The sequence below is a fragment of the Myxocyprinus asiaticus genome, chromosome 7 (genome assembly GCF_019703515.2).
Source record: "Myxocyprinus asiaticus isolate MX2 ecotype Aquarium Trade chromosome 7, UBuf_Myxa_2, whole genome shotgun sequence".
NCBI classification, from domain to species: Eukaryota; Metazoa; Chordata; class Actinopteri; order Cypriniformes; family Catostomidae; genus Myxocyprinus; species Myxocyprinus asiaticus.
In genome coordinates this window covers 50738758-50747500 of record NC_059350.1, presented here as the reverse complement: position 1 = coordinate 50747500, position 8743 = coordinate 50738758, and the positions used below count along the sequence as shown (strand labels likewise).

The following is an 8743-nucleotide window of genomic DNA, read 5'->3' as shown; positions in this document are numbered from 1 at the left end:
CGTATAGACAAAGCACACTGACATCCACATGGACATTGGTTTATGCACTTGCGAGCTTTCATAACGATTTAAGATTTATGAAATCCATTTAGAGAACAGAATTGGTTAGCAGCGTGCAGATCATATGAGTAATGGCTGTGGGATGGGACTGCGTCGAGAGCGCGTGGATTGAGGCATGCTTTGCGCAGAGTTGCGCTCTCCGCAGTGCTGAAGGGGGCAACGCATGGTCCATCGATGCCGGTGCATTGCCTCTCAACGTGTTTGCAACGTGCATTGATTTTTATATTGCTCGGCCATTTTTCCCAACCCATGGGTTGTGATTGCATTTGTATTCATGCAATGCATTCATGCATATTTCTGAAATGAGAAGTGAATGCATGAATGCAGTGGTGGGTGCATTGGCACTGTGGCAAATTGGTTGGGTTATTAGGTTATTATGCATTTAACCTTAAGTTTTGATAGATGGCTATGAGGAATTGGTCAAGCTGGACTTTAAAGGAATATTCCGGGTTCAATACAAGTTAAGCTCAATCAACATTACCATTTGATTACCACAAAAAAAAAAAAAAAAAAAAAAAATGTTTTCCTAAAAAATAAAATAATTTTCTTTAATAAAAGCACAAATCGAAGTTACAGTGAGTCACTTACAATGGAAGTGAATGGGTCCCATTTATAAAAGATGTTTAAAGGCACATATGTGAAGCTTATAATTTTATAAAAGCACTTACATTGCTTCTTCTGTTAAAACATATTATTTGAGCTGTAAAGTTGTTTAAAATGTCATTTTTACAGTCAATTTAAGGTTGACAGTACATCGTCATGGCAATGAAGTTGTAAAATATGTATATAAGTTTACACAGAAAAGGTTAGTAAGCGATTAAAATCATGCTAACGCACATTTTGTTTACATCTTGTGGCTGTACTTTTGAAACAGTGAGTATTTTAACGTTTATGGATTGGTCTCATTCACTCCCATTGTAAGTGCCTCACTGTAACCCAGATTTTTGCTTTTTTAAAGAAAAGGAGGGGCAAGTCAAAATTATTTTTGTGATAATCATTAGTATCCCACAAATGCTGTCAATTGAGCTTAACTTGTATTGAACCCGGAATATTCCTTTAACTCTTAAAGGGTCACTAGGACCTCTGGGTTGTGTCGCTATATGTCTACATACAAGTGTGTTTTTGGTTAGTTGAGAAATAATGGGATAGTTCACAGAAAATGGCAGTGCTCACCTTTAAGTGAACTGCAAAAAAGCTTAAAGGTGATTTAGAATATATTTATTTTATAAATGGTGACCAATCACAGCACTAAAAATACATATGAATTTGAACTAAAATCTTGATGCTGGAAAAAGTGTTCATTGACATGTTATTTGTCACTTACCTATTTTTGCAATCTGGAGTGATAGTAGGTGATAGATATGTGCATGTAAGGTAGACAGCATTTGGCCCTGCTTTTGAACTTGCAATCGACTGAATGAATAAGAAATGCTCAAAGATCAACATTTGACCTCAATATAGTTCATATGGCCTCAGTGCTCTATAGTGCTAAGTGATCCTAAAGGCCAGACTTCTACCTCCAGAGCTAAGAATATTGCTCACAAACCGTGTAATCCCCAGTTAGGTGGAGCAAAGTAGACCAGAACAGCAGAAACCATTCTCAGTTCTACCATGCTTTGATAGGCCTACAAAACTTCATATTCTCTAGATGTTGCAGCTTTTCACCATTGGTTATGCTTCTCATGTTATTGATTGTGCTCTAGCTTGTGCTTAGAATTGACTGAATGTTGATATTTGGAATTGTGTTGACCTTTACTGCAGGAGTATTCAGATGTCTTTAACCATTAAGGCGGTCGCACACCGGACGAGACAGGACATGGCACAGGTATCAAACAGGGCACATCGATGCGGTTCAGGTGGCAGACCGTACACAAAAGTTAGCAAGGTTTTTCCCTTCTTCAAGAATGAACAACACTGGCGCAACAGAAATTTGAGCAGCCTGCGGAGTCGTAGCTGGGCGCCGCGACAGACGCCGAGTCGTGGCGGTGTGCATATATTCATAGAAAACAGTTGTTTCAAATTTTAGAACATGCCATGTCGTTCGCCAGACGCGTCCGGTGTGCAACCCCCATTATGTTGTGTTTCGGTCATTTTGACCAGGATGACTTTTTTTTTTTTTAACAATGTTTTTTTTTTTTTTTTTTTTTACTGAATCCAATTTGAATAAAATTCAGTGACTTTGTTCACATATGGTATCAGAAAAGACTATTTTTTTTTATTGGTTTTCATTTAACTTTGTTACACCTGTTGTATTCCGGCCAAAAATGACCGGCCAGGGGGCCTGGGTAGCTCAGCGAGTAAAGATGCTGACTATCACCCCTGGAGTCACGAGTTCGAATCCAGGGTGTGCTGAGTGATTCCAGTCAGGTCTGCTAAGCAACCAAATTGGCTCAGTTGCTAGGGAGGGTAGAGTCACATGGGGTAACCTCCTCATGATCATTATAATGTGGTTCTCGCTCTCGATGGGGCACGTGGTGAGTTGTGCGTGGATGCTGCGGAGAATAGCATGAAGCCTCCACACGAGTTAGGTCTCCGCGGTAACGCACTCAACAAGCCACGTGATAAGATGCACGGATTGACGGTCTCAGACACGGAGGCAACTGAGATTCGTCCTCCGCCACCCGGATTGAGGCGAGTCACTACACCACCACGAGGACTTAGAGCGCATTGGGAATTGGGCATTCCAAATTGGGGAGAAAAGGGGAGAAAATCACAAAAAAAATAAATAAATGACCAGCCATTGGAAATGAATGGTCGTAGCTACAAAAAAAGTGTTCAGGAGCCTGTCCAATCATCTGAAGAGCACATATGTGCACGTGTACTTGCACACAAAGTCCTCGGACATAAACACACACACCCTATGATTCATTTATAATCATAGTGATAAATAGCACTGAATTTTAATTTATTTTATACATACTGTACAGTCAAAATAATCAATGAATAATGCTATTTTAACTCTAAACAAAAGTTGTAGAAGGTCAGGTCAATAAGGCCCCTTTTTGGAACAATAAAGTTCCAAAAAGAAGCACAAAACCTGTTCTAACTACTAGAAATCAAGTTAACAAAAATATATAATGCAATATCTTGTGAAAATATATTCATAATGAGAGATTTATATACATTTTAATAGGCCGGTAATTTTTGACCAGGAACACCACAAGTGTGACTTTCTGCCATTTTTTTATAATACAAAAAATAAATAATTTTCTGGTTAAACATTAAAACAAAGTAGATAAACAGGACTGAACATTTTATGTATGGTATTTAATATAGGAAAAATAACCATAAAAAAAGATTTTTTTTTTTTTTCGCAAAAATTTTGTTAAATTAGTTCTGGTAATTTAAGCCCGTTGTCAATAAATTCCAAAAAGAGGTACAAAATTGTTCTAATTACTAGAAATCAAGTTAACAATCAAGTTGCCATTTTTTATAAAAAAAAAAAAAAAAAAATTTAAAATAAATCTGGTTAAACATTAAAACAAAGTAGTGTGATAAACAGGACAGAACATTTTATGTATGATATTTAATATAGTAAAAATATCCATAAAAAACACTTTTTTAATACAAAAATTTAGTTGCATTAGCCGAGGTAATTTAATTATATTTTCAGTGAATTCCAAAAAGACGTACAAAACCTGTTCTAGTTACTAGAACTCACTACAAATCAAGTAAACAAAAAGATATAATGTAATATCTAGTGAAAATATGTTCATTATGAGAGATTTATATAAATTTTAATGGCCGGTTATTTTTGACCAGGAACACCATAAGTGTGACTTTCTGCCATTGTTTTATAAAATAAAAGAGTTTAAAAAAGAATTTCTGGTTAAATATTAAAAACAAATTATACCACGGGTCTGTTGAATGCTTGATCATGATTGGTTGACGGATGTTCTAAGGTGTGCAATTATTTTTCAAGGAAACACACAGCTATGAAGTAGTTCCAGGTCTTGACCGCATAATGGTTCCATATCACTTCGCCAAATTATTTCAGTTATTTCAAAAAGCCCTACAGGCTACCACAACAAAATAACCAATTAAAACAAAGACACTGGTTAAGAACATCAGAGAAGAATGACAAACAATGTCTATAATATCCTACATTTAGTTCAGTTTCGATTGAAAAGTGCCCTTGCGCTCCCTCGTCTCCCCCGCACTTACACACACACACACACACACACACACATTGAGACTCGTGTCACGACCAACAAATAGAGCCACACCCCCCGTGACTTGATCAGTACAACAGTTTCTATTATCCAAAATAACTTTTAATATGTGAAACTTTTTATGTTTCAATGTATTTCGCCCTAATCAGCTTCACATAGCCATTTTGGAAAGCACCGCGCTACCTATCCCCCTCTGTTTCGCTCTCACACAAACTCTCTCGGGAGCAAAGTCAGTGCACCACTGCGACTCACTGTGATTGTAAACAGTTGTTTAGCAATGAAAAATCTGTTCAAGAATGGCGACACTCGCTGCTGCTGAGAAGTAAACTTAAACTTACATCTTGGCAATTTGAAGCAATGTTATTCCTGACGAGAGTCAATTTAAACACAGGTAATTCCACACTCAATCTCTCTGTTTCTCTATTTTTCTCGCTTACACGTACACACATACACAAACAAACACACACACACACACATACATGCACTACCTTGTTACTACAATGCCAAAAAGCAGCTCATCCTCCGTTGCTAGTTCTAAAGTGACGTGTTCAAACTAGCAATGAAGGCTTGAGCTGTATCAAAGCTAGATACACTTGATCAATACAACAGTTCCTATATTATCTGAAATATCTGTGGGAAACACCGTCACGCTCCCCCTCCCCCTCTTTTAAGCTCTCACGCACATTGTCACACATTCATACTATACGCATTACGCGCACACATACTCACGAATGAAAAACAGAGCTGTCATGTCAGTGCACACCTGCATCTCAGTAGGGTTGAAAACAGCTGTTAAGGTTTACATCGGAGAAGCTATATACAAAAATGGTGACACTCACTGCTGCTGAGAAGTGCTTAAACTTACATCTTGGCGATTTTGAAGAGACGTTACTTCTGATGAGAGCTCCAACAAAAAAGGTAATCCCAGAAGCAATCTGTCTCCATTTCTGAGTTTCTCTCTTTCGATCACTCAAAAACAAACTTACACACAAATGCACACACAAACACACACACACACACACAAATACATTACCTTATTACTCCAGTAAGTGCTCCAGTAAAGCAGCGCATGCCTCGCAATCCTCCGTTGCTAGTTCTAAAGTGATGTTTTCGAACTAGCAATGAAGGCTCAGACTGTATCAAAGCAAGATGCTGGATCCGTGGTGGAAGAAAGTAGTTCCACTCACAAGAGTGTTTTAGGGACGAAAACCAGAAAATGTCTTGAGATAAAGACCTGAATGATGTCTTAAGGTGTGGTAACCATGGTATAAGCGAATAATTGACTCCGGCCTGTTTAATTATTGAAAAATAATGCACACCCGAGGTGTAACGGTCACGACACGCAGCATTACCACCTCGGGTGTGCATTATTTTTCAATAATCCAATGGTCCATCGTCAATTATTCCTTACGTAGTGTGATAAACAGGACAGAAAATTGTATGTATGGTATTTAATATATTTACTATTTTATAAAAAAAGAAAAAAAAAAACTTTTTTATGTAAAAATTAAGTTGCCTTAGCTTAGGTAATTTAGGCCTATTGTCAGTATATTCCAAAAAGAGATACAAAACCTGTTCTAGTTACTAGAAATCAAGTTGAAAAAAGATCTAATGCAATATTCAGTAATAATATATGGATTATGTGAGATTCATAAGCCTTTTAAATGAGTCAGTCATTTTGACACAGGAACACAAGGAGTGGAAGCCAGTGAGGATTAAGAGGGTTAAGAGAACAAAGTCAACCTGTTCTAATCACTATAAATCAAGTTAAAAAGATCTAATGGAATATCTAGTGAAAATATGTTCATAATGAGAGATTTATATACATTTTAATGGGCCGGTCATTTTTGACCAGGAACACCATAAGTGTGGCTTTCTGCCATTTTGTTTACAAAATAAAAGTTTTTCTGTTTAATCATTAAAACAAAGTAGTGTGATAAACAGGACAGAAATTTTATGTATGGTATTTAATATAGAAAAAATATAATATATACCATTTAAAAAATGCTTTTTTTTAACTCAAAACTTTAACTTTAGTTGCATTAGCTCATGTAATTTAGGTCTATTGTCAGAAAATTCAAAAGTAAGGGATTACTCTTATGTTTTCAGAAATTTAATTACAGTTACTTCTGATGTAATTGTGATAAATACTGTATAGACTACAGAACAATTCTATACAAAAACAATAGTGAATTTAAAATCGAAATTTAACATCTAATGTTAAAATGTATGTTTTCTAATTTAATGCAGCCTCCTTAAATTCTTTGGCCATTTCATGAATAATTTATTTGATTTTATATGATTTATTTGAAAGAATTAAAAGAACAGTTTTATGTCTGTCCTTGTATTTTTCATCTGGTTGAGGTTGATGAGGGTTTTAGAAAGTAATTAGTAATGAGTAATGCAATTACTTTTCAGACAGAGTGATTAGTACAGTAATCTAATTACACTGTAGAAGGTGTAATTAGTAGTTAGTAATTAATTTGTTTTTTAGAGTAACTTGCCCAACACTGATTATGTGGGATTCATAAACCATTTAAATGTCATTTTGACCCAGGAACACAAGGAGTGGTAGCCAATGAGGAACACAGCACAAGGGTTAAGAGAACAAAGTCAACACATTAAGGAAGTAAAATGGGTTGCAAATTCTGAAGCATGTTGACTTAAATCAATATGTCAGTAAACATATTGACTTTTTGTACTCAAATGTCCAGGCCATTTAAACATTTTATGTGTTTTTTCAGAAGAATTTTTCAAATGTTCACAAATTTGATATAACCAGACAAATTCACTTGAATATTTTGTATATGTGGCTCAAGTTTCCAGCTATGTCAGCTGAGAAAGTATTGAAAGGTGTTGAGGAGTTATTATATCGTCACAAGATACAATTCAGAACAAAAGTTCCTAGCCTGAAGCCCTTCCATCAACTATCACATGCCCTATAGGCATGACATAGGATATCCAAAAAAATCTAACCTTGAAAAGACTGTCAGTGTGATTCACCTACTCCTGTGGAGAAGGGTGAATGCAATATTGGAACACAGAATGGCGTCTGTTCCCATTGAAACCGAATGACCATTCTGGAACTTATGGGATACAGTGGCACATCAGGCTATTCTGGAGTGCTTTTGTCTCGTAGCATCTATTTTGGGACTTCAGGGAACTTGAAATGTCTTTATTCCCATTGCTTTCATTTCAACTGTCTGATATTTTTAGACCTTGAAATGCTTGGTATTGAAATCTTGCTTGCAGCTGCAATAACATGTTGTGGCGAGGGACTAAGAATGTCTTTATGAGATGTATTCCCCTGTTTAATGTAATAATAATTAGTGAGATTGGGCGGTATGATAAAATGTATTTTTTAAAATGAGTCATTTTATATCATCATGTTTTGCTGGAAATTCCAAAAAAAATTTAAATATTAAACAACCCAGTGTTTTTTTTTTCCTTCCTTCCGTTTTTTTTAGGTAATCCAATGACTTAAATACTTTACAATGAAAGGTATTTGATCTCATTTTCTTATTTTCTTATTTTATTTGGAACACAATAGACACAAACCAAAAGATGTGAGAACTATTGAATTATAAATCTGCCATCAGTGAAAAGACAGCTTACATTACGTAAAGACCAAAGTATACTTTGATTTTTCACGTTGCTGTCAGCACAGAATGCGCAAACTAAGGCTGGGCGATATCGTTATGTATTAAGAAAAAAATCCTCGATATGGATGATAAACTTTGGGTCATTTTCGATATTTAGCCTTTGTTCAATATAGACGATCTGATCAGGTGCGTGTCGCTAAAAACGCATTCAGTTCGGCAAGGTTTTACACACAACTAACTAACTGAATCTCAGTCATTAAATCAGCCAGTTAGGGAGTATTAGCTAGTTAGCAGCTACATAGCTCCACTGTCATATAAACCAGTAATGAGGCTAGATAGCCGATAGCTAGCACCTAGCTATTTGGCTAATATGATGTTGTTGTGTAATGAACAAGACAGCACTGACAATGCAATACAGCTATTGTCATGGAGTATCGAAAGCTTTTCTTCCCTCTCAGTAAGAAAACTCTCGAAGTCAGGAGTTCCAGGTGTCAAAGGTTAGAGATTATTGAGCAGACCAGCAAACCCTGAGATGTCAGCTGAGATCTGAATCTCTTGGTCCAGACCCTCATCTTTTATACAGTTTGTTATCTGGCATTACCTCATGTCTACGCCCCTTTATTGTTTTTTGTAGTCAAGGGATACTGTCTGCCACCATTATTTCACAGAGCCTCTGACTTCTTTTTAATGGTGGAAACCTGGCTTTTAGTCCATTTTTTTTTTTTTTTAAATAACCTTTTAATTTAATTTATTATAAAAGTATACATTTTGAGTAAATAAAATATAACAGTCTGAGCATAATATGGTCACTTTGACCATTGGCTGTGTTAATCTTTAACTTAGCTGTGATTCCCAGTGCTTTCTCATATCATGGTACCATTGTCTCTGCTACAGCTGAGTGCACTGTGT

At 36.1% G+C, this 8743-nt stretch overlaps 1 protein-coding gene across 1 annotated transcript in view; it reads left to right on the top strand.

Annotated features, from left to right (window-relative positions):
• The window catches only part of LOC127444388 (Krueppel-like factor 7), a 73390-nt gene that overhangs the window by 857 nt on the left and 63790 nt on the right, over positions 1-8743 (top strand). The window lies entirely within an intron of this gene.